Here is a 26920-nt window from a genome sequence, read left to right on the forward strand (position 1 = left end):
ATTATTATTATTATTATTAATACTAATAATAATAATGCAACTTGTAGTGGTATTTTATGTATTATTATTATTTTGTACAAAAACAACTAATCATATCATTAAATGCAGTATATGCCATTACAAGAGCCAGACTAAAATTTTATTAGTTCCTCTCTTATCTCTAATTCTGTTATCTTCTGGTAAAGCACAGATTAAGTTGAGAGTATCAGTGCCTGTGCAATGCCACTATATTTTTTTGCCCCCTTCATGCACCCCTTAATGCCCAGAATAATCTATCATATACTAAAGAGGAAAAAAAAAGGAAGAGGTGGTCACTATGGGCAATGTAGTCAAGTACTCTTTTAGGTTATATTCAATGAGTCATAAGTGTAGCTATGAAGAAATGCAGAGCTATTAATCCTGTGAAGCTGTATGTACATTTGTTCTGTGTGAATGGGGGCAAAATCTAATGTTACTAGGCTATTTTAGGCTATTTTCATACAGAGTGGAGTGAATAAGGAAAATACCACATTATGGCCACTAGATGGGCCTGCATATCATTGGAGATACATATTTACTGTGATTGTCAGCTCCATCTAGTGTCCATAATGTAGTATTTTCCTGATTTACACAATTCTGTATGAAAAATAACATTCGACCTGGAGAGATAATATCCTAATAACAATAGTTGTTGCCCCTATTTGCAAGGAATGAATGTACATGCAGTTTCATGGGACAAATAGCTCTGCATTTTTTTTTTATAAATAATCCTTTAAGTGTATGATCCCCTAAGTAGTAAAAACTAGTTTGAAATAGGTTAACTGAAAATTGCACTTGTAAGAAGCCCCATCCGCAAAGGAAATTCTGTACAAGAATAACTTTAAACCTTTTCATTTATACTTTTATGAAAAAAGTTGTTCTTCAGTGACCAAAAGAATGTCTGTAAGCCAAGTAAATATAGTCAAATATAGTAATATTTTAGAACCAGCCAACATTACCAGCATGTTAAGTTTCAAAGACACCTGCTATAAAACCGAAATCTCATCCAAAAAAAAAAAAACAATTTTCATTTTTCATCGCAGCTCATCAGCACCATACGGCCTCCAGAGGAACAGAACAAATCTAGATGATTATAAATGGAATTCGTTCACAGTACAGGATGAGAAGGAATAGTGTGCTCACCTGTCTACTCTTTTACAGTCATTGATATTCAAATCTGAAAGAACAGCAAACACTGCACACATACTAATAGATAATTATCAGTACGGATGATTAGGAGTATGAAAAACCTCTAAGGGACCAATACAGAGATTATATAAAGAGAACTTCCTTTAGATCTTCTATGGCCATTAACTGTCTTGTGCAAGTCATAGTAATGACATACTAGATGTGTTCTCTACAACAGGGAAGTACGGAAAATAATAGTGTCATGTTACGTCAAAAAAGTGAGGAGAGAAGCAGGGTGATACTGGGCTAAAACCCTGGAGTGCCATCATCCCAACCCAGCAAACAACTACCGCCCTAAAAAAAACTGAATTCCTAGGACAGCAGCCAAGGATAAAAATATAAAAATATATCCAGATTTATTATTCACATCATATAAGTTAAAAAATAACATATAGTCCCCAATATTCTTTTTTTGTTTTTGATACATTAGAAAGACCATGTATATATTGTATATCATATAATACATCATATATTATTATATATTATACCAAGCATCCCATTTTACATGTAACAGATTGTGGTCAACGCGTTTCATACAGTAATTAGCGCCACTTCATCAGCAGCGCCAGTGAAAGGGTTATAAGACATCCATACAATTCCATTGATCTCAGTACATTAGTCCTAATTAGTTTATGGCATCAGCTACTACGTTTTGTACCTCCCTTTTCAATTGTTAGCTCCACAAGCAGGGCCCTCCCAATCCTTTTGTCTCAAATTCTATTGTAACTGCTCTGTCTCCCTTTATTTTGAAAAGTGCTGCACAAACTGTTGGCACTATATAAATCCTGATAAACTATAATAATAATAATAATAATAATAATAAATACTACTACTAATAATAATAATAAATACTACTACTACTAATAATAATAATAATAAATACTACTACTACTAATAATAATAATAAATACTAATAATAATAATAATAATAATAATAAATACTACTACTACTACTACTAATAATAATAATAATAATAATAATAAATACTACTACTACTACTACTAATAATAAATACTACTACTACTATTAATAATAATAATAATAATAATAATAAATACTACTACTACTACTACTAAAACTACTACTACTAATAATAATAATAATAATAATAATAATAATAAGAAGTACTGTAGTAGTAGTAGTAGTAGTAGTGTTACAACAATAAAAAATATGACAATAATTCTTCTACAACCTATAATAATAATTGAGTTCTTCAGGTTCTTGAACATGAAATTATGTTGCCTATGCGGGACAAAGCAACAGGTTCAATTAACATCGGCTTTTGCATGTCTGAGAGTTTTGCTTTAGCTTTAATTGTTTTTTAAATTTAGAATTTCTACTTTTACAAAAGTTGCAGTTTATTTGGCCTTAATGACAAATGATCTGAAATGGCATCTTTTGAACACAAGTGGGCACCACAGTGGCTTAGTGGGTAGCACTTGCAGCACTGGGGTCCCCAATACAAATCATGACCAGGATAGTATGTGCATGGATTTTGCATATTCTCCCCATGCTTGTGTAGGTTTTCTCCCAAACTCCAAAGACATGCCAGTAAGTTAACCTCTTCGCATCGGCGCCTCCCGAACCTTTAAGAGTTTCAGAAGCCGGGAGGCGGGCGGGGTTTTAGGGTCATGTGATCGCCGTGCGTGATTCGCCGTCACGACGATCACATTATCAGAAAAGGTCCCGATCAAAAGGGGATATCGGGACCTTTCCGTGGGTCACGGACATATGTGTTGGGAGCATGCAGGGAGCGCGCTCTCAGCACATATGTATTTTGTAATCGCACGCAAATATGCGGCTGCTTGGTGTCAAGGCCCAGATGCCGAGAGGCCGCATATTTGCGGACGCTCGGCGTCAAGGGGTTAAAATACTTGTAAACCTTTACACATAACCAATGAAGTGACTGGCCATAGGTAATATAAAGAGATGAAACAAATCCTCCTACATAAGTTGCACCTGTTTATCTGCAGTCTTCTCTTCTCTACAACTGTTCAAAGTCTAGAATTTGTCTAAATTTGCCTGAGTTATCAGAAAACAGGGGGCAGGGAGCTGAAATTACACCCTGCAGAGGTCAGTGAGGAGAGCTCTGAGAGCTGATTGGAGGGAAGGGACACCCTCCCCCCTTCTTACAGCTCACAGCAACAGAGTTGAGGCTGTCAATCATAGGCTGTGTGCTGGAACTCCCTCCTCTGTCACCTTTTTATCTCTTGGTGTCAGAAAAATTTGTCAGAAGTGTTTCATGCAGATAGCAGAGAAATGAGGCAGCAGACAGAGATAACACTTAGCACTCTGGATAGAAACACGTACACAATATAGAGGGATGTGCTTTGTTCATATTTCATGTTTGAGGTTTAAAAGTACTTTAGTTGCCCCCCCAAATTGGCCCTAGTAGGTGTATGTATGCATTTGAGATAGGGGTCTTGAGGGCAGGAACTGATGGGTATGTTAATATGGAGAAGAAAGAGAAGTGCGCCAGACTAAGTGCAGTATGAATATAAAAGTTTATTGCACACAAGATTATAAAAACTCACAAGACGTGGGTAGATATCAGGCATCAATATATAAGGAGGAGGATGTCATCTGTGCTGCACCTCACAAATGGATGGCTGTAATGCCAAGGTGTTGCGTGGCTGGCGCTCTAGGCGAGTCCCACAGGAGGAGGCGAGGATGGCAGACGCAGTAACCGGGAGTCGCGGCGCAGATAAGAACCGGGATCCAGGGCAGGCACTGCTGATCTCTCACATCAGCGTGGGTACAGTAGCCAGCTTGAGGCACATCCAAGATGGCCACCGGGCAGGAAATGACATCAGAACGTTGCTGGGAATCCTCCAAGGGGGCGGTGACGCGTTTCTAGGCAACCTGCCTTTTCATCCTCAGAGGTCTGATGAAAAGGCAGGTTGCCTAGAAACGCGTCACCGCCCCCTTGGAGGATTCCCAGCAACGTTCTGATGTCATTTCCTGCTCGGTGGCCATCTTGGATGTGCCTCAAGCTGGCTACTGTACCCACGCTGATGTGAGAGATCAGCAGTGCCTGCCCTGGATCCCGGTTCTTATCTGCGCCGCGACTCCCGGTTACTGCGTCTGCCATCCTCGCCTCCTCCTGTGGGACTCGCCTAGAGCGCCAGCCACGCAACACCTTGGCATTACAGCCATCCATTTGTGAGGTGCAGCACAGATGACATCCTCCTCCTTATATATTGATGCCTGATATCTACCCACGTCTTGTGAGTTTTTATAATCTTGTGTGCAATAAACTTTTATATTCATACTGCACTTAGTCTGGCGCACTTCTCTTTCTTCTCCATTTACCACAGAGTCCGGTTTACTCTAGAAAGTGCAAGCCTCACGACGATGTCTACATTACAGCGTTGTATATATATGTATACACATATATATACCATCTATCTCAATCCAGTACTGTTTGCATCACAAGGCCTTTTTTCCCCTCCTTTCCCTACCCCCCTCCCCTCCCCCCTTCCCTTTCCTCACCACTAAAGCTGCATCATCTACTTGTTGCCCCTTTATTACTGGCATGTATGATTATATATCTTAATTTCTGTTTACTGGATTATTTTGTTTAAGGTTTGCTGAGTGAACGTTATGTCCACTACAAATTCTCTTGCGCCAATTGCATTTTTATTTTTATTTTTGTATGTTAATATAAATACCTGTAATAAATAAATAAATGATGCTTGCTGCACTGAAATTGTTAACACTGTTTCCATGCCTTTCCTTTGCTTGTTAGAAGAAAATATAAGAATAGCATCACATAATATATGTATGTACATATAAATAAAAACAAACAAGGGCGCACTCTCATCGTGCATTACCGTGGTATAACACGTAATTTATTAAATAAAAAGATGTATACTCACAAACCAACGTGATTATAGGCAGTAAAGGTGATCCACAAATACAGGCACAATGCAAACTGTCTCTAATGATGCGGATAAACTGACGCGTTTCGGGAGCTGAACCCCCTTCCTCAGAGCTCTGTTTGTTTTTATTTACCAGTGGTCAGATTTCCCGATCTTAGAAGGGCAGCACCTCTTCGGTTGGCATTTTGACAGTTCCTTGGTTTGCATGAAGATTGGAGCGCTGGTTTCGTTTGTTTTTCTCTTGGAATGTATTTACATATATATATATATATTGTATATCATTTATCTATACACCTAAAACCCACATACATAGGATATAAACACTCTTATCACATGGATGGTTTTATGACACAAAACTGTTTCATTAAAACCAATCACATTTTTAATTAGCTGCGTTTATCCTCGGCAAGACTTTACATTTACAGGACAATATAGTCAGTGTACAGCCAGGCAGAGAACACATTAGAACATAATAATTGGGCTCTGGGAAAGGATGATAGCATTATGTTGGGGCCACATGGAGGAAGCGATTGGTCCCCCATTAGTGTCTGTCTGGCAGCATGTGTGTGAGTAGGATGTCCTCACCTCCCGGGGAGAGGAGGGGGCCCCTGGCACAGTGCGTCTGATGAGCCAGCTTTGCTTCTGTTCTCTCCCTGGACGGATTCTGGTCGGTTTCAGCTCTGCTCTAAACCGTCATTATTCCCTCTTCACTGGATAATTGGGAGATTTCAAGAACTTAGAGACAGTGCGGTTGTGACAGGTCTGTAGAAAGCACAGACAGAGCAGAAACTGCTGTAATTAGCAGGAGTGCAACTGTACGCCTACGCATCATTCCCCCCCCCCACCCCGAATCCTTCAGGACGCACAGTTCCTCAGCTGGAGTGACACTTACCCCCCCCCCCTCGCCAGTCACTTAATATCCCTTTCTACAATGCATGTCCGCAGGCTTCACTTTGTATATAGAGAATTAATGGAACATTAGACGATCTTATCTACCGCTGTGGAATCGCAGATGTTATCATTGACTTGTAGATTAAATAGACGCCAGGGACGAGAAAAAAAAACTACCTTAAGATACGAAAGGCCTGTATCACATGCAGAAGATGACATAGCATTTCTATGCAGTTGAATTTACTTGGAGATCCGATCATTCGGTACTGAGTTTTTCAGGTTTGGGCCATGATTTGAACGTTCAGCTCTCCGCAGACACCCCCAAGCTGAGCACTTTAGGTGGGGAGAGCAACTGCACCAAAATGCTGGATGTTCACTTTTGTCCTCTGGAGACCAGGCTGGCCGGATGGAGGTCTTCATCACCATCCTGCCCTTAGGTTATATGGCCCTCTGTGCTAAATTTTAATATAGTGTTCCTTTACTTGTAGCCATTCCCTCTGGTGCCTATCAAGAATCAAGAATCATGGCCTTTTCTGTGAAAGGCCTGACATATTCCCAGTTACAAATCACCCTGCATGGTACATAGGCCACATTATTCAGCCTGATTTGATTCAAAACACAACTTTTTTCTAAAATGCATAGTTTTTCCATTACCATCTGGCAAGCAAGAAGCTGGCAGTGTGCCAATTGAAAATCTTTGAAAATCCCATGCACGTGCGCAGATTGCACCACTGTCTCTACCAGAAATTTAGGAACTGGCAGTGCATCTGCACACGCGCCATTACCATATGGCAAGCCAGAACCTAGCAGCATGCAACATGCCTTTGTGCTTTTACATGTACTGCAAATTTTGAGAGAACAATAAAATAACTCAAGTTACATGGGCATGACGCAACATGTTAGGGGAGCCAGTGACGTCATTACAACCAAACCCAAAAGTGGGATGAATTTGCATAAAGCTCAACCACTGGACTGAATGTCTTTAGGGGAAAGTACACAAACACTCTATATATTGTGTGCCTATTGTATATTGTGCACAAAATAATGATTTGATGCTTTTTAATAAAGGGGTTATTGTAGTGGAAAGCACTATTATGTTTTTGTTTTGATCTGCTCTTGAGCACCTGTGTCTCGAAAAAGCATAAATAAAGGAGATAGGAGTCCATTATCCTAAAAATCATCAAAGGAGTTAAAAGTGAGTTGGAAACTGATGGAAGTGTCTGGTTAGAAGATTTACAGTTGTGACCAAAATTATTCAACCCCCACTGAAATTGAGTGTTTTGGCCAGTTTGACATTGCTTTTGATCATTCAGTCATCTTGCTTACATTTACATTAAAGAGGCACTTGTAGGTCAGACAAATATAACATAACAGTTATAATGAAATAACCACAAATGTCTTTTCTGTGCTCACAGCATTATCAGTTTTATTCAACCCCCAAGTGACATTCAATCTTAGTACTTAGTACAGCATCCTTTTACAGTTATAACAGCTTTTAAACGTGAAGCATAGCTTGACACAAGTGTCTTGCAGCGATCTACGGGTATCTTCGCCCATTCTTCATGGGCAAAGGCCTCCAGTTCAGTCACATTCTTAGGCTTGCGCACTGCAACTGCTTTCTTTAAGTCCCACCAGAGGTTCTCAATCGGATTTAAGTCTGGTGACTGCGATGGCCACTCCAAAATGTTCCAGCCTTTCCTCTGCAACCATGCTCTAGTGGACTTGGAGGTATGCTTGGGATCATTGTCCTGTTGAAAGGTCCAACGTCTCCCAAGCCTCAGGTGTGTGACGGACTGCATCACGTTTCCATCCAATATCTCCTGGTACTGAAGAGAATTCATGGTACCTTGCACACGCTGAAGCTTCCCTGTACCTGCAGAAGCAAAACAGCCCCAAAGCATGATTGACCCTCCACCATGCTTCACAGTAGGCAAGGTGTTCTTTTCATCATAGGCCTTGTTCTTCCTCCTCCAAACATAGCGTTGATCCATGGGCCCAAACAGTTCTAATTTTGTTTCATCAGTCCACAGAACACTATCCCACAACTTTTGTGGTTTGTCCACATGGCTTTTGGCATACTGCAGTCGACTCTTCTTATTCTTTGGAGACAGCAAGGGGGTACGCCTGGGAGTTCTGGCACGGAGGCCTTCATTACGCAGTGTGCGTCTTATTGTCTGGGCTGAAACTTCTGTACCCACATCTGACAAATCTTTTCTCAGTTCCTCAGCAGTCACACGGGGACTTCTCTCCACTCTACGCTTCAGGTAGCGCACAGCAGTCGAAGTCAGCATCTTCTTTCTGCCACGACCAGGTAGCGTTTCAACAGTGCCCTTTGCCTTGAATTTGCGAATGATGCTTCCTAAGGTGTCTCTTGGTATGTTTAACATCTTTGCAATCTTCTTATAGCCATTGCCCTTCCTGTGAAGAGAAATCACCTCTTCTCTTGTCTTCCTGGACCATTCTCTTGCCTTCACCATGTTTGTAACCACACCAGTAAATGTCTAGAAGGAGCTGAGTATCACAGTCATTTTAAAGCTGCCTAATTGGTGCTTATTATGCTTGATTGCTGCTCGGTGACATCCACAGGTGTTTTCAATACCTGATGGAAAGCACCTGTATGAACCTCTGTTCTTCAGAGTGGTAGTCTTTAAGGGGTTGAATAATTGTGGCAATGAAGAAACCACATAAGAACCATTTACTACTGTATTACATAAACAATTGATGTCATTTTAGTTGCATTTGGGTAGTTACAACGTCCTTGTAGGATTTGATTCTGAATACAATTCCAAATGTACACTATAGTCCCTAAACCCCTTTACAGCATTGGGGGTTGAATAATTTTGGTCACAACTGTAGACTGACAGCACAGCATCTATTTTACAACTTAAAGGGAAAGACACATACTGATCTATTGCACCTATAGGTTAAATAAATAAGGTGAGAGTTTGGAGTGATTGGTGGTGAATCACACAGGGAGTCACATTATGTTTGCGGAGCATGGACGGTCACATAAGGACTTTATTGTTAATTGGACTTTTGTCTTAGTATGTTAGAGCACATAGTTGGCACTATAAGTTCATTCTTGCACTTGTAGCACCCTCCTAGTTAGCTAGGGGGAGCTAGACCCCAAATGTTAGCTAGTGGTGAGTAGCAGCCTGGGTGTGATAACTAGCAGGGGTCAAAATTTGGTCAGAGCTGAAAGGCTCTGCAGACCAGCTCTCTAGAATTTCCCCCTGCTCTAGTGGCTGGTCTGTACTCTTAGAGGATACTAGCAAATCCCCAACAGGAGGCTTGGCAAGGGGCCAGGACAGCCTTTAAGAGTATCTGAGCCTGCTAATCAGGAGGGGGAGAGGTGGTTGGAGAGGGAGAGTGGAAGATATGAGAGAGGCAGGAGCCTGAGAGGGGGTCCAAATGGAGAGGGGCTCACCTGCAGGCATAGGACCTTGGAAGGCTAAAAGCTTGGAACTTCCCCTGAGAGAGGGCCACCTATGAGGCAGGGAAGGAGCGGCCCAGCTAAAAGGCCTAGTAGCAGCCAACGACCCACCAGCAGCATAGGAGAAGGACTGAGTGAATAGACCTGCACTCCCTGGGCCAGAGAGGGGAAGGAGGCACTCTGGCAGGAAACTGGAGTATCTGATACCAGGGACTGTTTCATTATTAAAAGGGACATGCACTGGATCCCCTGTCCGGGGATTCACCCAGAACTACCGGTTTAAGGAGAATCTGGGGTCTGGAGTGGTACATCAGGAGAGGATGGCTAGCTCTCCAGAAGGGGATTTTTTGGTGTACAGACTTGTAAATAGTTTCAGGAAGTTTGTCCTCAGTTCCAGTTCCATTGGGCATCCCATACACCCCTTATCCCATCTAAGTTCTTAATCCACTAAAAAAATATAAAAACAAGCTCAAGGACTGGTCACTGTCTCTAGGATGCAAGTCTGAATGAAAATGTGTGTTGCCTGGCTGTGCAGGACTATAGGGAAACCCAAATCTTCAGCAACTCCTAAGGGGGTAGTGCTACACACTTTAATATGTTTTCATTGCACTGATATATTTATAATTAACCTCAGCACTGCAATAGTATTGAGCATAAATTTTGAGAAAAACTGCCCCTGGTTAAAGTGGAACTTCACTGCTTCATCAACCCCCCTTCCTCCTGCCCCTCTTCCACATGGCCATCTTCAGAAGTCCCCAGTATGTGCAAATGCGCACAAGCTGGAGATTTCTCCACTTGCACACAAATGCCTCCAGTTTCTGGTATATGAGCACTGTATCGGTCATGGCATCTGTGCTCATGTGCTGAACCTTGCAGCACTCATAAGCCCCTGGATAGGTTTGAGGTGGGAATCCCTGGAGGCAGAAGTTGTGCCATCCCAAACACAAAAACCTTGGAAGCACGGCAACATACAGAAAAAAGCATCATAAATAAACATAGGTTCATTGTAATATGTGACAACTAGATTGTGTTTGTGCTAGACTATGTGAAGGAAAGAGACTTCAACAGATTGTGTCGGCATGTCAGATTGCCATGTACGTAGTCACTGTGGCGTATAGAGATACGTAAATTGGCAGGTGTATCACAGCAACTAAAAGCAAATAAGCAAATCTATGTTTGCAGATCTGCCTAAATATGTATGTAATGTATGTGTAAATGACACTGGATCACAAGCATATGGCCCCTTTCACACGGGGCAAACCTGCCAGTGGATCAATTTGCTCAGCGGGGAATCTCTCCCCTGCTGCAGAGTGGACACAGACACAGCCTGCTTTTTCCTATGGGGTGGTCATATGGAAATGGACCACCTGTCCGTTTCCTCCCGACTGTCATCCGATCTGATCCACCGGACAGATGGGGAAAGGATCCCCACCTGTCTGTTTTTGGCATACAGGATTGGATAGAATGCTGGCGGGTGTCAATGGGCACTTGTCCACTGACACCCGCCGGTCCATGGAGGTCTATGGATGATCCGATATGGTCTGCCTGAAAAACTGACAGGCGGACCAGACCAGACCGTCAGTGTGAAAGGGGCCTATTTCATGCCAAAAACCGCCATTAAAGATCTGCTTGTTCCATCATGGTTCACAAGTATATTTTGATATACTGTGCAATGATTTCTTCCTCTTTATATTGAACAGACATTCCTCCTAGCTAGTTTTAAATTAATGCTAAACATACAATGCTTAATTGCCATTATCCCTTCTATTTACATATACAGATCATGCCACTTATTTTATTTAAAATGTTAATTTCTCTTTGTTGTTTGACATGTGTTGCCCTTCCATGTGTTCCTTGCTGTGAAGGCCAGTTATAGACTGGGGCATTGGCCATTTTTTGTACTGTTGAAATGCTGGTTGAGGGGGTGCACTGGACACCTTAGCTGCCATTGTGCTACATGCTGGGTGTCCGGTGCGCTCCTGTACCTTTAAGGAGGGGTGGGCTCCCTCAGGTTCACCTGCCCTTGGTCTATCCATTAAGTACATGTACCTCTACTATGAAGGATCTCAAAATTTGTAGAGTTAGGACTACAGAATATCGGGGTGCCGTGACGAGGTTCCGTAGCTTACGTATGTACATTTGTGTTCAAAATAATAGCAGTCAGACATCACTAACCTGATCAATCACTGTTTTTGGTACAAATGATATTTCTACATGGCAAATAATTTACTAGCAGGTGTAGTAGAGTAATAGAAATCCAACAGACCCAACAGTCATGACATGCATGCTGCTGATTCTGTGTAATTGAATCACTAATTGAAAGGGGCATGTTCAAAATAACAGCAGTGTGGAGTTCTATTAGTGAGGTCATTCATTCTTTGAAAAACAGGTGGCAATTATTGCCCTTATTTAAGGAAGGAAGGCAGCAAATGTTGTACATACTGGTTACAGTGCATTTCTCTCTGAAATTCTGAGGAAAATGGGTCGTTCCAGGCATTCTTCAGAAGAACAGCGTACCTTGATTAAAAAGTTGATTGGAGAGGGGAAAACATATAAAGAAGTGCAGAAAATGATAGGCTGCTCAGCTAAAATGATCGCAAATGCTTTAAAATGGCAACCAAAACCTGAAAGACGTGGAAGAAAGCGAAAAACTACCATTCGAATGGTTAGAAGACAGTTTGTCAGACGACCCCCAAACACTGAATTCAAGCCACAGTACACTGTGAAGACAGTGAAGCATGGTGGTGCAAGCATCATGATATGGAGATGTTTCTCAAACTACGGTGTTGGGCCTAGTTATCGCATACCAGGGATCATGGATCAGTTTGAATACATCAGAATACTTGAAGAGGTCATGCTGCCTTATGCTGAAGAGGAAATGCCCTTGAAATGGGTGTTCCAACAAGACAACAACCCCAAACACACCAGTAAACGTGCAACATCTTGGTTCCAGACCAACAAGATTGACGTTATGGAGTGGCCAGCCCAATCCCCGGATCTTAATCCAATAGGAAACCTGTGGGGTGACATCAAAAATGCAGTTTCTGAGGCAAAACCAAGAACTAGAGAACTGTGGAATGTAGTCCAATCATCCTGGGCTGGAATACCTGTTCACAGGTGCCAGAAGTTGGCTGACTCCATGCAACACAGATGTACAGCAGTTCTCAGAAACAGTGCTTATACAACTAAATATTCATTAAGTGATTCAAAGGAAAGCAAAATCTTCAAACATTTTTCAGTTTATATAGTGAATGTTTGAGTTTGTAAAGAAGAATACAAACACTGCTTTTTTTTTGAACAGTCTAATATTCACTCTTCTTCAATTTTTTTAGAGGAACAACACAAATTTGATCTATTTTTCTTCATGTTTTGATTTGGAATAGAATGTGTCGTGTTCCCAATGCATTTGTGTGTATGGAAATAAAAGCTATTAGTAGGATTTTGAGCTTTATTCACTTATTTCAACACACTGCTATTATTTTGAACACAACTATATTTGCAAATATGTGCTAACTAAACCTCTGTTTTTAACGCATACCGCTAGACAGGTTAATTCAGTTTGTTTGAAAGCTGGCTGGCAAGTTGGGCTGGGAACTTTTCTCTTTTGTTGTTTGACATGTGTGGCCCTTGCATGTGTTGCTTGCTGTGAAGGCCAGTTATAGACCGGGGCAGTGGCCATTTTTTGTACTGTTAATTTAATGTAGCCCAACCCTGCAGGAGCCAATGGTACTTTGGGCCTATTTCCCCCTTTAGAACACACACAGGCAGGCACACAGAATTTCTGTGTTTCTCCTCTGGCTCAGGAATCAGTTTAGGCTCTTCCTTTTTTTTTTTTTTTATTGGGGAACTTAAATAGTTTGAGGACTACTAACTTTCTGGTTGCTCTGCACAGCTCTTGAAATTTGCACAACTTTGGCTGCACTTGTACAACTCCTGGCTGTATTCTACAACTGCTTGGCTATCCTGCACAACCTCTCTCTGCATTGCCCCAGCAAAGTGCAAAGAATCTCCAGCTTTCCATGCCCTATACTTCACTCACAGTCCCAGTTACCTCAATGTCACCCTTGTAGCACTGGGGTCTTGTACTCACTCAGCCACAGGATCATCGGTTGCCTCCTGCCGATATCCTCCAGGCTCTCTCTAGTGAAGGAGATATAGACTCACACCGTCTCTGGAAACTTGGGCTCTCTCCCACAGTTTCCCACTGACTGTATCCTGTGAGCTTCACCTGACCCTCTGGATTCCTAGTTTGCGTTGCGAATAGCCCCCCCTCCACATCTAAGCCTAACTGGGACCTCAGTGTCTTCAGACTGGCTTCTGCCCCTCAACAGTGGAAATCTTCAGCAGAAGGGAAACAGAGAAACACAGTGTCTCTAACTGTGTACTGTGAAGGTATTTAATAGAGAGATAAGTAGTAACTCACATCTTAGAATAAAAAAGCAGGCTCATTGGTAAGAGGGTGGGACGTCTATAGCCAGATGTTGTGATTGATCCAGAGAGGAGATCGATTAGATCTGTCAGCAGATGGTGCTGTGCATGTGCAACACGGATGGTGAACCTTGTGGAATCTCCAGGGTGTCTGCCAGCAGATGGTGCTGTGCATGTGCATCATGGATGGTAAAGCCTGGCAGAGTCTCCAAGATGTCCGGGATCTGCACGTTTGGCATCTGACGTCATCAAAGTGTGACACGTTTCTGAGCATGCGTGGGACCAGCGGAGTCCAGCGCACTCTTTCATCAGGCAGGGAGGAGCAAGGAGGTGAAGAAGCCTTATGTAGAGCAAAGGGGAGATGATGGACAGGGCCAGGGGTGGGAAAAAATGGAGGATACTGTCACAGATGCATAAGGATCAGTGTACACAGACACTTGCTCTTGACATGGGTTTGTGAAGCTTTTTTGCTGGATTTGGAATGCAGTGTTTGAATTTGAGATCTCATTTAGCAGGAAAGTCTCTGTAAAATAGTCCAATTATGGCGGCAGATAATATGTTTTCAGGTAGTGACAGTGTACATAAGCATTGCGTGGAGTCTAGGGCCCCAGGCAGCCTCCACATCAGCCCTTTTTATAACCCAGCATTGAATATAATGTATATACGTAGTACTATCAGGCCAGAAATTAGGAGTTTGTTGTGAGTATGATGACTGTTCAAGTTGGCAGACATTTCAAAAAAATATTCCAAGGACTAATTTTGTCAGGAACTGAATGACAGTTGGAAAGAATGCTTATGCAGAATTATGACACCAGAAGCTGAAGTTGTCCAACACATGAGACTCCGAAAAACCTCCCATCCCAAAGACTGAAAAAACCCCAAAAAACGTTACCATAAAGAACAAAGATCAATTTACAGCATCGGGAGATTATTTCCCTGCTTCTGTTTTCAAGCTGCAGTCTCTGTAGTGTCAAATGTATACAATACTGGTGTAAAACAGCATCTTGAGAGGGTATAGTAAAAGGAATCCCCCAAGGACTTTCATTATGCTTTATTTCTAGAGGGAAAGCCAACAATATTCGGCAAAGAACAAATTGTACAGTAAACGTTGGCTATGCTGGGAACTGAAATCGTTATAATTCTTGTTACATCAATGTGGCAGCAAAAACTCTAAAAAAAACTGCCACACCCATCACCCTCCCAGTGCACAGGAAGCAACAAAAAACTAAACAAAATCTCTCAAAAGGTGCCCCAATTGGAGGATTTCCCCTCACTTCTTGCACTGGTGTCAACTAGAGATGAGCGAAGTATTCAAAAATTCGATTCGGCTGATTCGGCGAATTCGAGGAATAAATTCGATTCGATGCGAATATATTCGCTGCGAATTTAACTTATAAAAAGGGTGTTTCTAGGCTTCAGAGAGCCTTTATATTAGTGCAGAACACTGTACCTTTAATTTAAATGCCCTTGGAGTCTGCTGGGGAAGAGAAATAATACTGTCAGTCAGTATGACATGCAGATGAGTGCCGTCGATCTTAGAATCACCGCACACTTCACTCATTTGGGCAGTCACGGGGCCAAAACCAGAGTGTGGAGCCACAGTGTGGCGGTGGAGGCAGCAGCAATGGGAGGCCATACAGCACCCTATGACAAAATGGAACCCACCAGCAGTGTGAGGAGACCTGAAAGTGGCACATGGCAGAGTGTGGCGATGGAGACAGCAGCAATGGGAGGCCGTACAGGGACCCATGAGACACTCTGGACCTGGCAGCAGCATGAGGAGGCGGTACGGGGGCCCATGGCAGATTACGGGCCTGGCAGCAGCAATGGGAGGCCCGTAATCTGCCAGCACCCTATGACAAAATGGAACCCACCAGCAGTGTGAGAAGACCTGAAAGTGGCACATGGCAGAGTGTGGCGATGGAAACAGCAGCAATGGGAGGCCGTACAGGGACCCATGAGACACTCTGGACCTGGCAGCAGCATGAGGAGGCGGTACGGGGGCCCATGGCAGATTACGGGCCTGGCAGCAGCAATGGGAGGCCCGTAATCTGCCAGCACCCTATGACAAAATGGAACCCACCAGCAGTGTGAGGAGACCTGAAAGTGGCACATGGCAGAGTGTGGAGATGGAGACAGCAGCAATGGGAGGCTGTACAGGGACCCATGAGACACTCTGGACCTGGCAGCAGCATGAGGAGGCAGTACGAGGGCCCATGGCAGATTACGGGCCTGGCAGCAGCAATGGGAGGCCCGTAATCTGCCAGCACCCTATGACAAAATGGAACCCACCAGCAGTGTGAGGAGACCTGAAAGTGGCACATGGCAGAGTGTGGCGATGGAGACAGCAGCAATGGGAGGCCGTACAGGGACCCATGAGACACTCTGGACCTGGCAGCAGCATGAGGAGGCAGTACGGGGGCCCAGGGCAGATTACGGGCCTGGCAGCAGCAATGGGAGGCCCGTAATCTGCCAGCACCCTATGACAAAATGGAACCCACCAGCAGTGTGAGGAGACCTGAAAGTGGCACATGGCAGAGTGTGGTGATGGAGACAGCAGCAATGGGAGGCCGTACAGGGACCCATGAGACACTCTGGACCTGGCAGCAGCATGAGGAGGCGGTACGGGGGCCCATGGCAGATTACGGGCCTGGCAGCAGCAATGGGAGGCCCGTAATCTGCCAGCACCCTATGACAAAATGGAACCCACCAGCAGTGTGAGAAGACCTGAAAGTGGCACATGGCAGAGTGTGGCGATGGAAACAGCAGCAATGGGAGGCCGTACAGGGACCCATGAGACACTCTGGACCTGGCAGCAGCATGAGGAGGCGGTACGGGGGCCCATGGCAGATTACGGGCCTGGCAGCAGCAATGGGAGGCCCGTAATCTGCCAGCACCCTATGACAAAATGGAACCCACCAGCAGTGTGAGGAGACCTGAAAGTGGCACATGGCAGAGTGTGGAGATGGAGACAGCAGCAATGGGAGGCTGTACAGGGACCCATGAGACACTCTGGACCTGGCAGCAGCATGAGGAGGCGGTACGAGGGCCCATGGCAGATTACGGGCCTGGCAGCAGCAATGGGAGGCCCGTAATCTGCCAGCACCCTATGACAAAATGGAACCCACCAGCAGTGTGAGGAGACCTGAAAGTGGCACATGGCAGAGTGTGGCGATGGAGACAGCAGCAATGGGAGGCCGTACAGGGACCCATGAGACACTCTGGACCTGGCAGCAGCATGAGGAGGCAGTACGGGGGCCCAGGGCAGATTACGGGCCTGGCAGCAGCAATGGGAGGCCCGTAATCTGCCAGCACCCTATGACAAAATGGAACCCACCAGCAGTGTGAGGAGACCTGAAAGTGGCACATGGCAGAGTGTGGTGATGGAGACAGCAGCAATGGGAGGCCGTACAGGGACCCATGAGACACTCTGGACCTGGCAGCAGCATGAGGAGGCGGTACGGGGGCCCATGGCAGATTACGGGCCTGGCAGCAGCAATGGGAGGCCCGTAATCTGCCAGCACCCTATGACAAAATGGAACACACCAGCAGTGTGAGGAGACCTGAAAGTGGCACATGGCAGAGTGTGGCGATGGAGACAGCAGCAATGGGAGGCCGTACAGGGACCCATGAGACACTCTGGACCTGGCAGCAGCATGAGGAGGCGGTACGGGGGCCCATGGCAGATTACGGGCCTGGCAGCAGCAATGGGAGGCCCGTAATCTGCCAGCACCCTATGACAAAATGGAACCCACCAGCAGTGTGAGGAGACCTGAAAGTGGCACATGGCAGAGTGTGGCGATGGAGACAGCAGCAATGGGAGGCCGTACAGGGACCCATGAGACACTCTGGACCTGGCAGCAGCATGAGGAGGCGGTACGGGGGCCCATGGCAGATTACGGGCCTGGCAGCAGCAATGGGAGGCCCGTAGTCTGCCAGCACCCTATGACAAAATGGAACACACCAGCAGTGTGAGGAGACCTGAAAGTGGCACATGGCAGAGTGTGGCGATGGAGACAGCAGCAATGGGAGGCCGTACAGGGACCCATGAGAGACTCTGGACCTGGCAGCAGCATGAGGAGGCGGTACGGGGGCCCATGGCAGATTACGGGCCTGGCAGCAGCAATGGGAGGCCCGTAATCTGCCAGCACCCTATGACAAAATGGAACCCACCAGCAGTGTGAGGAGACCTGAAAGTGGCACATGGCAGAGTGTGGCGATGGAGACAGCAGCAATGGGAGGCCGTACAGGGACCCATGACACACTCTGGACCTGGCAGCAGCATGAGGAGGCGGTACAGGGGCCCATGGCAGATTACGGGCCTGGCAGCAGCAATGGGAGGCCCGTAATCTGCCAGCACCCTATGACAAAATGGAACCCACCAACAGTGTAAGGAGACCTGAAAGTGGCACATGGCAGAGTCTGGCGATGAAGTCAGCAGCAATGGGAGGCCGTACAGGGACCCATGACACACTCTGGACCTGGCAGCAGCAAGAGGAGGCGGTACAGGGGCCCATGGCAGAGTGGCGAAGCGTAAGCAGCTTAAATTGAAGGCCATACAGAGGCCTATGTTAAAAATAATAACATGTTTGGGGCATGATTCATGGCGGATTTGGTCAGTTGTGTCAGGAACTGGTGGTTTGAAATCCAGACTAATCCACGCCTGATTCATTTTCACAAACGTGAGTCTCTCCACACTTTGGGTGGACAGTCGTGTCCTCCGCGGAGTTACAATACCTCCTGCTGCACTAAACACGCGCTCCGATGCCACGCTACTGGCCGGGCATGACAGCCTTTCAAGGGCAAATTCAGCTAGTTGGGGCCAAAGGTCAAGTTTCGTTGCCCAGTAGTCAAGGGGATTGTCTACCTCGGTTGGCAGGGTGCTGTCCAAGTAGGCCCGACCCTGTTGTTTGAGGTCCTGCTCCAGGTCCACCTGATGCTGCTGCTGCTGCGGCTGGTTAGTAGTTTCCTCACTGCGCTGGTGAAGAAAGCTACTCATCATCGACTGCAGACTGAGGCAGCCGCTGCTGGTGGAGCTGCCACTGCTCCTACCACCCCACCCCTCCCCTGCTGCCATGGCAGCGGAACGCGAGCGCACAGGGCCCACAGTGTCTGAGGATGGACGTTGGCGCAGAAAGGCAGAGACCAACTGACTACATAGGTGGTTTTTATAGTACGTTATTTTGGCCTCCCTCTCAGCAGGTGTGAAAAAGGCCACCATTTTTGAACGGTAGCGAGGGTCCAACAAGGTGGACAGCCAAAAGTCATCCCTCTGTCTGATGGTTATTATTCGGCTGTCGCTACGCAAGCAACCGAGCATGCTATGGGCCATTTGTGCCAAGGAATGCGAGGGACTCCCTGCCTCCATCTCCACAGCATACTGCCACGGTGCGTCTGGGTCCTCTGTCTCCTCCTCTACCAGATGCTCCTGCTCCTCTACTCCTGTCCGCTGAGTGGAAAAACCACCCATTTCACTCAATAATTCCTGAGCACCAATGTCCTCCTCTACCTCCTCCTCTTCTTCCTGTCCTGCCCCCACAGGGGTCATGTGGCGTTGAGATCTGTGCGCCACGTCTACCGCACCCTGACCAGCCATTGTTAACAGCATTTGTTCCAGGACGTGCAACAGAGGAATGACGTCGTTCATCCCATAGTCCTGCCGACTCACGAATAGCGTGGCCTCCTCAAAGGGCCTGAGCAAGCGGCAGGTGTCACGCATGAGCTGCCAATGGCTGACATCGAAGTTACACAGGGGAGTACCTTTATCCGCTTGTAACATCAGGAAATCGGTGATGGCCTTTCGCTGTTCGTAAAGGCGGTCTAACATGTGTAGGGTTGAATTCCACCTTGTTGCAACGTCGCAGATCAGGCAATGCTGTGGAATTCCGTTCTGCCACTGCAGCTCAAGGAGGGTGTGCTTTGCGGTGTAGGAATGGCTGAAATGCATGCAAAGTTTACGTGACATTTTAAGGATGTCTTGCAGTGGGATGGTGGATTTTAGGAACCGCTTGACAACCAGATTGAACACGTGAGCCATGCATGGCGCATGGCACAACCTTCCTTGACGCAGAGCAGACACCATGTTCTTTCCGTTGTCGGTCAACATGGTTCCGATTTTCAGTTTGCGCGGAGACAGCCATCTGTCGATTTCTCTGTTCATTACACTCAGAAGTTCCTCCCCTGTGTGACTACGTTCGCCAAGGCATACCAGGTGCAGCACAGCGTGACACCGTTGCGCCCTGCACATGTGATATTCCGGTCGGGTAATGGGACTTGGCACGGGGGTGGCGGCTGAGGACACGGCGGAAGAAGAGGTGGTAGAGGCGGACATCTTTGCTGGACCAAGGACGTGCAAACGTGGAGGCAAAAGCGGCGTGACCTGTCCAAGTTGCTGGTGCGGCTGTGCCGGCACCACGTTCACCCAGTGGGCCGTAAATGACATGTACTGTCCCTGACCGTAGTTACAGCTCCACACGTCGGCGCTGCCGTGCACTTTGGCAGAGACCGACATGCTCAAAGACTGGCCCACCATCTCTTCTACATGTGAATGCAGGGCTGGCACTGCCTTTGTCAGGGCTCCCAGGTATGACCAGAGGTGTGTGACTGAAGCAGGGAAACGCAGACCTCAGATATGTTATAAACAATATAATTTATTAACACTAACAGTACAAACATAAACGCAGTGCAATACTAAAACATAATACGGTGCAAACAAACCAAACCAAACCACCCACAGATAACAGTATATACAAGCAAGCGTCGTCAGGCAGGCCGGGTCAATATCAATTGGGCAGGTAGGTACAGGGGGAGCAAGCGGAGAATGGTCGGAGTCACAGGCCAGGTTCAGCAGGTAGCAAGCAGCATAGTACAGAGGGTCAGGCAGAGGGATGGTCCGGGTCACAAGCCAGGGATCAGAACAGGTAGCAAGCAGCGTAGTACAGAGGGTCAGACAGAGGGATGGTCAGGGTCACAAGCCAGGATCAGAGCAGGAGAAGTCAGCAAAGGAACAGAAACAGGATGCAGGACAGATACAGGGCCCAGGACAAACACAACACCAAGGCAGAGTCTGCAAGTCTGGCCATCCCTTAAATACACCAGTATCATCAGTTCCAGGTGTTAGCTGGCTGAAAGGTTGAGTCTCTGATTGCTGGGAGCACCCGCTGGCCAGCCCTGGTACTGCAGATCAAAAGGCAGGTGAGTCCCACCATTGCTGGCCAGTCCATTCCTAACAGTACCCCCCCCTCAAGGAGCGGCCTCAGGACGCTCCAAACAGTCCTAGCTGGGCAAAATGTTCCACCGCCCGGGTCTGGCAACTGGCGGGATATCAAAGACTGGCACACCGGGCAGGACTCCGGGCAGCGGCACACCGGGCTGGACTCCGGGCAGAGGCACATCGAGCAGAGGCACACCGGGCAGAGGCACACCGGGCAGAGGCACATCGGGCAGGACTCCGGGCAGAGGCACATCGGGCAGAGGCACATCGGGCAGGACTCCGGGCAGAGGCACATCGGGCAGGACTCCGGGCAGAGGCACACCGGGCAGAGGCACATCAGGCAGGACTCCAGGCAGAGGCACATCGGGCAGGACTCCGGGCAGAGGCACATCGGGCAGGACTCCGGGCAGAGGCACATCGGGCAGGACTCCGGGCAGAGGCACATCGGGCAGGATTCCGGGCAGAGGTACATCGGGCAGGACTCCTGGCAGAGGCACATCGGGCAGGATTCCGGGCAGAGGCACATCGGGCAGGACTCCGGGCAGAGGCACATCGGATTACCAGGCGAAGCAGCAGGCAGCAGGCCACCAGGCGGAGCAGCAGGCACCGAGCCCCCGGGCGGAGCAGCAGGCACCGGGCCCCCGGGCGGAGCAGCAGGCACCGGGCCCCCGGGCGGAGCAGCAGGCACCGGGCCCCCGGGCGGGGCTACAGGCACCGGGCCCCCGGGTGGATCAGCAGGCACCGGGCCCCCGGGCGGAGCAGCAGGCACCGGGCCCCCGGGCGGAGCAGCAGGCACCGGGCCCCCGGGCGGAGCAGCAGGCACCGGGCCCCCGGGCGGAGCAGCAGGCACCGGGCCCCCAGGCGGGGCGACAGGCACCGGGCCCCCAGGCGGGGCGACAGGCACCGTACCCCCAGGTGGGGCGACAGGCACCGTGCCCCCAGGCGGGGCGACAGGCATCGTGCCCCCAGGCGGAGCGGCGGGCGCCGGACCCCCAGGCGGAGCGACAGGTCTCGGGCCCTCAGGCGGAGCGGCGGGCGCCGGACCCCCAGGTGGAGCGACAGGTCTCGGGCCCTCAGGCGGAGCGGCAGGCGCCGGACCCCCAGGCGGAGCGACAGGTCTCGGGCCCTCAGGCGGAGCGGCGGGCGCCGGACCCCCAGGAGGAGCGACAGGTCTCGGGCCCTCAGGCGGAGCGGCGGGCGCCGGACCCCCAGGAGGAGCGACAGGTCTCGGGCCCTCAGGCGGAGCGGCAGGCGCCGGACCCCCAGGCGGAGCGACAGGTCTCGGGCCCTCAGGCGGAGCGGCGGGCGCCGGACCCCCAGGAGGAGCGACAGGTCTCGGGTCCTCAGGCGGAGCGGCGGGCGCCGGACCCCCAGATGGAGCGACAGGTCTCGGGCCCTCAGGCGGAGCGGCGGGCGCCGGACCCCCAGGTGGAGCGACAGGTCTCGGGCCCTCAGGCGGAGCGGCGGGCGCCGGACCCCCAGGAGGAGCGACAGGTCTCGGGCCCTCAAGCGGAGTGGCAGGTGCCGGACCCCCAGGCGGAGCGACAGGTCTCGGGCCCTCAGGCGGAGCGACAGGTCTCAGGCCCCCAGGCGGGGCGGCGGGCGCCGGATCCCCAGGCGGAGCGGCGGGCGCTGGACCCCCAAGCGGAGCAACAGGTCTCGGGCCCCCAGGCGGAGCGGCGGGCACCGAGACACCAGGCACGACAGTGGGCTCCGAGTCAACTGGTATGACCGCAGGCACTGGGTCAGACATTGGATGGTCTGGCTGGACAGCGGGCATCGGGTCACCAGGCATCAGGTCATTTGGCTCGACAGCGGGCACCGCGTCATCTGGCAAGGCAGTGGGCTCCGAGTCAACTGGCATGACCGCGGGCACCGGGGCAGACATTGAATCGTCTGGCTGGACAGCGGGCATCGGGTCACCAGGCATCAGGTCATTTGGCTCGACCGCGGGCACCGCGTCATCTGGCAAGGCAGTGGGCTCCGAGTCAACTGGTATGACCGCGGGCACTGGGTTAGACATTGGATCGTCTGACTGGACAGCGGGCATCGGGTCACCAGGCATCAAGTCATTTGGCTCAACAGCGAGCACCGCGTCATCTGGCAAGGCAGTGGGCTCCGAGTCAACTGGCATGACCGCGGGCACCGGGGCAGACATTGAATCGTCTGGCTGGACAGCGGGCATCGGGTCACCAGGCATCAGGTCATTTGGCTCGACAGCGGGCACCGCGTCATCTGGCAAGGCAGTGGTCTCTGAGTCAACAGGCACGACAGTGGGCACCGGGTCATCAGGTACCGGATTGTCTGGCTCGACAGCGGGCATCGGGTCATCAGGTATGACAGCGGACACTAGGTCACCAGGCATCAGGTCATTTGGCTTGCCAGCGGGCACCGCGTCATCTGGCAAGGCAGTGGGCACCGAGTCACCAGGTACGACAGCGGGCTCTGAGTCAATTGGCACGACAGCGGGCACCGGATCAGGTACCGGATCATCTGGATCAACAGCGGGCATCGAGTCAACTGGCCTAATAGGATCGTCAGGCTGGATCAGTTCATCATGCTGGGTAGAGGCATTAGGCCGAGTAGAGGCTTCAGGCCGAGTAGAGGCATCAGGCCGAGTAGAGGCATCAGGCCGAGTAGAGGCATCAGGCCGAGTAGAGGCATCAGGCTGAAGAGAGGCATCAGGCCGAGTACAGGCATCAGGCCGAGTACAGGCATCAGGCCGAGTAGAGGCTTCAGGCCGAGGAGAGGCTTCAGGCCGCGTAGAGGCTTCAGGCCGAGTAGAGACATCAGGCCGAGTACAGGCATCAGGCCGAGTAGAGGCTTCAGGCCGAGTAGAGGCTTCAGGCCGAGTAGAGGCTTCAGGCTGAGGAGAGGCTTCAGGCCGCGTAGAGGCTTCAGGCCGAGTAGAGGCTTCAGGCCGAGTAGAGGCATCAGGCTGCGTACAGGCATCAGTCTGAACCACGGAAGGCAGGCTCACCGGTTTGGATACTGGCAGGATGGTATTGGTTGGAAAGAATTTTCGCTTTTTTCTGGTTTTAACTACTGGAGCACTGCAAGTAAACGCAGGTCTGCAAACGAATGGAGCAGCTGGAGACAGAGAAGAACTGGAGGATGGAACAGGAGAGGGAGCAGTTGCTACAGAGGGCTTTTTTACAGGGTTAAAGGCAGGATAGGTGCAGCGAGTGGGAACAGGGTACTGACATGCGGTAGATAGCCAAGTATACTGGGCTGTAACTGGAGGAGCTGGTGGGAATACAGGAGTAGAGTTAGAAGCAGGACTGGGTCTTTGTAAGCTGACTGAGGCTGGGTGCAACAAATCTGTCCATGTCTGCAGTATGGGTTGAACAAAGCTGAGCTTACACAAAGCCTGTCTGGTCAATGACTGTACTGCGTTTATACAATCTCTCAGTGTCTGTGGTGAACATGTGGAATAACGCTCCAGAAAGTAACCCACATCATCCTCTAATAACCACACCAGGGACTCTACCTGGTCTGCACTAAATGGTGGCAAAAATTCATCCCTGCATTCGGGGGAACCAGATGAAACCAACTCTGCACAAACCTCAATCAATGGCTGCACCTCAGAGAACACTGTGCCCTGATCTACTAGAACATGAGCGAGCCGTATACATTCTAGCAGTTCATCCCGGGTATACTCCTTCAGAGTTTGATAAGCATACTCCCTGTCATCAAACACTAGCAGATATAAATACTCAACCTCCTCAAGATCCATCCTTCCCATCAACAAGCCAAGATGGCTTCCCTGTGCAGCCACTTCTGGTCAGGATTGGCCTTGGTGTAATGTCAGGGCTCCCAGGTATGACCAGAGGTGTGTGACTGAAGCAGGGAAACGCAGACCTCAGATATGTTATAAACAATATAATTTATTAACACTAACAGTACAAACATAAACGCAGTGCAATACTAAAACATAATACGGTGCAAACAAACCAAACCAAACCACCCACAGATAACAGTATATACAAGCAAGCGTCGTCAGGCAGGCCGGGTCAATATCAATTGGGCAGGTAGGTACAGGGGGAGCAAGCGGAGAATGGTCGGAGTCACAGGCCAGGTTCAGCAGGTAGCAAGCAGCATAGTACAGAGGGTCAGGCAGAGGGATGGTCCGGGTCACAAGCCAGGGATCAGAACAGGTAGCAAGCAGCGTAGTACAGAGGGTCAGACAGAGGGATGGTCAGGGTCACAAGCCAGGATCAGAGCAGGAGAAGTCAGCAAAGGAACAGAAACAGGATGCAGGACAGATACAGGGCCCAGGACAAACACAACACCAAGGCAGAGTCTGCAAGTCTGGCCATCCCTTAAATACACCAGTATCATCAGTTCCAGGTGTTAGCTGGCTGAAAGGTTGAGTCTCTGATTGCTGGGAGCACCCGCTGGCCAGCCCTGGTACTGCAGATCAAAAGGCAGGTGAGTCCCACCATTGCTGGCCAGTCCATTCCTAACAGCCTTTTTGGCGAAGAAATGCCGGCTTGGCACTCTCCACCGCGGCTCGGCACAAGCCATCATTTCTCGGAAAGGTGCTGAGTCCACCACTTGGAAAGGGAGGGACTGCAGCACCAGCAACTTGGACAGGAGGACGTTCAGCTTCTGCACCGTCGGGTGCGTGCTCGCAAACTGTTGTCTCTTGGAAACGGATTCCAAGAAAGACTGCTGACGGAATCCGTGAAGAGGAGTAGCAGGAGAAGGAGCATCTGAACGAGCGGAAGATGCCAACGAGCGACAACTCCCCTCAGCAGAGGTGTTGGAGCCTTGACTGGCTGATAGAGGGCGATTGACGTCGGGTGACGGAGCAAGTAACGGAGCGGGTGATGGAGCGGGGGCTGGGGCAGGCAGAACCGCCGTATCTTTATCACGGTTTTCCCAGGCCACCGAATGGCGACGCTGCATATGCTGACGCAACGCTGTAGTCCCAACATGGGCCCCCTGGCCACGCTTGACTTTCTGGCCACATAGTCGACATACGGCTACATTTACTTCCTCGGGCGGCTTGACGAAAAATTGCCACACCGCCGAGTAGGAAACTTTGCCCCCGATACTCCTCACTGGCTGACTGCTACTTCCTCCGTGCACACCGGCACCACTACTGGCCGTGGTGGTAGGCTGCAGTGGAGCTGGTGCTCTACTCCGTGGCCGTTTGCCTCCACTGACACTGCTGCGACCCTGCTGCCTCCTGGGCAACCCACCGACTGTTTTGCTCGCTGCCAAGCTGGCACCCTCTTCTCCTGATGATGCGGAAGCAATAGCCTGATGACGACGAGGCTGCCAAGTGCGATCAGCCTCATCATCATCAATTAGGGTCTCCGCCTCACTACTAGCCCCCTCGGCTGCGTGTGGGTCAGGAGACAGACCTGTCTCTAGACCGGCTACCGAGCCACTCTCCTTGCCAGTACTTCTTCGCCTGGCTGCTGAAGAGGCGGATGTCTCCCCCGTTCCTGACCGCCCTCTGTTAGCTCTTCCTCACTGTACAGTGGGGCTGAGCCCACAGCATGCGATACTTCACTTGGTGAGGGAACACCAAAGGACAGGGGCAGGTAGAGGACACGTGATTTCAGTGGGCTTGCTCCCGGGCCATGCCAACTAACGGTTGTGTCTGACGTACCCACCGACCGTTGGCTGTAGGTGTCAGAGGTGACCTGGGAAGAGGAAGACAACCGAGCCAACCAATCGATGACGGCAGGGTTGTCGGTGGAGACACGACCGCTGGATGACACCGTGAGCACTGGCCTCTGGCTGCGACTAGTGCTGCCTCGACCCCTTCCTCTGCTGCCATGTCTGCTCGCTCCTAAAACATTGCCTCCTCTGCCACTCCTCTGCGTGTTGTCTGACATACTCTTTAATTCAAC

This window comes from Staurois parvus, unplaced genomic scaffold, assembly GCF_062004578.1.
Source record: "Staurois parvus isolate SC_StPar_1 unplaced genomic scaffold, SC_StPar_1.0 ptg000009l, whole genome shotgun sequence".
NCBI classification, from domain to species: domain Eukaryota; kingdom Metazoa; phylum Chordata; class Amphibia; order Anura; family Ranidae; genus Staurois; species Staurois parvus.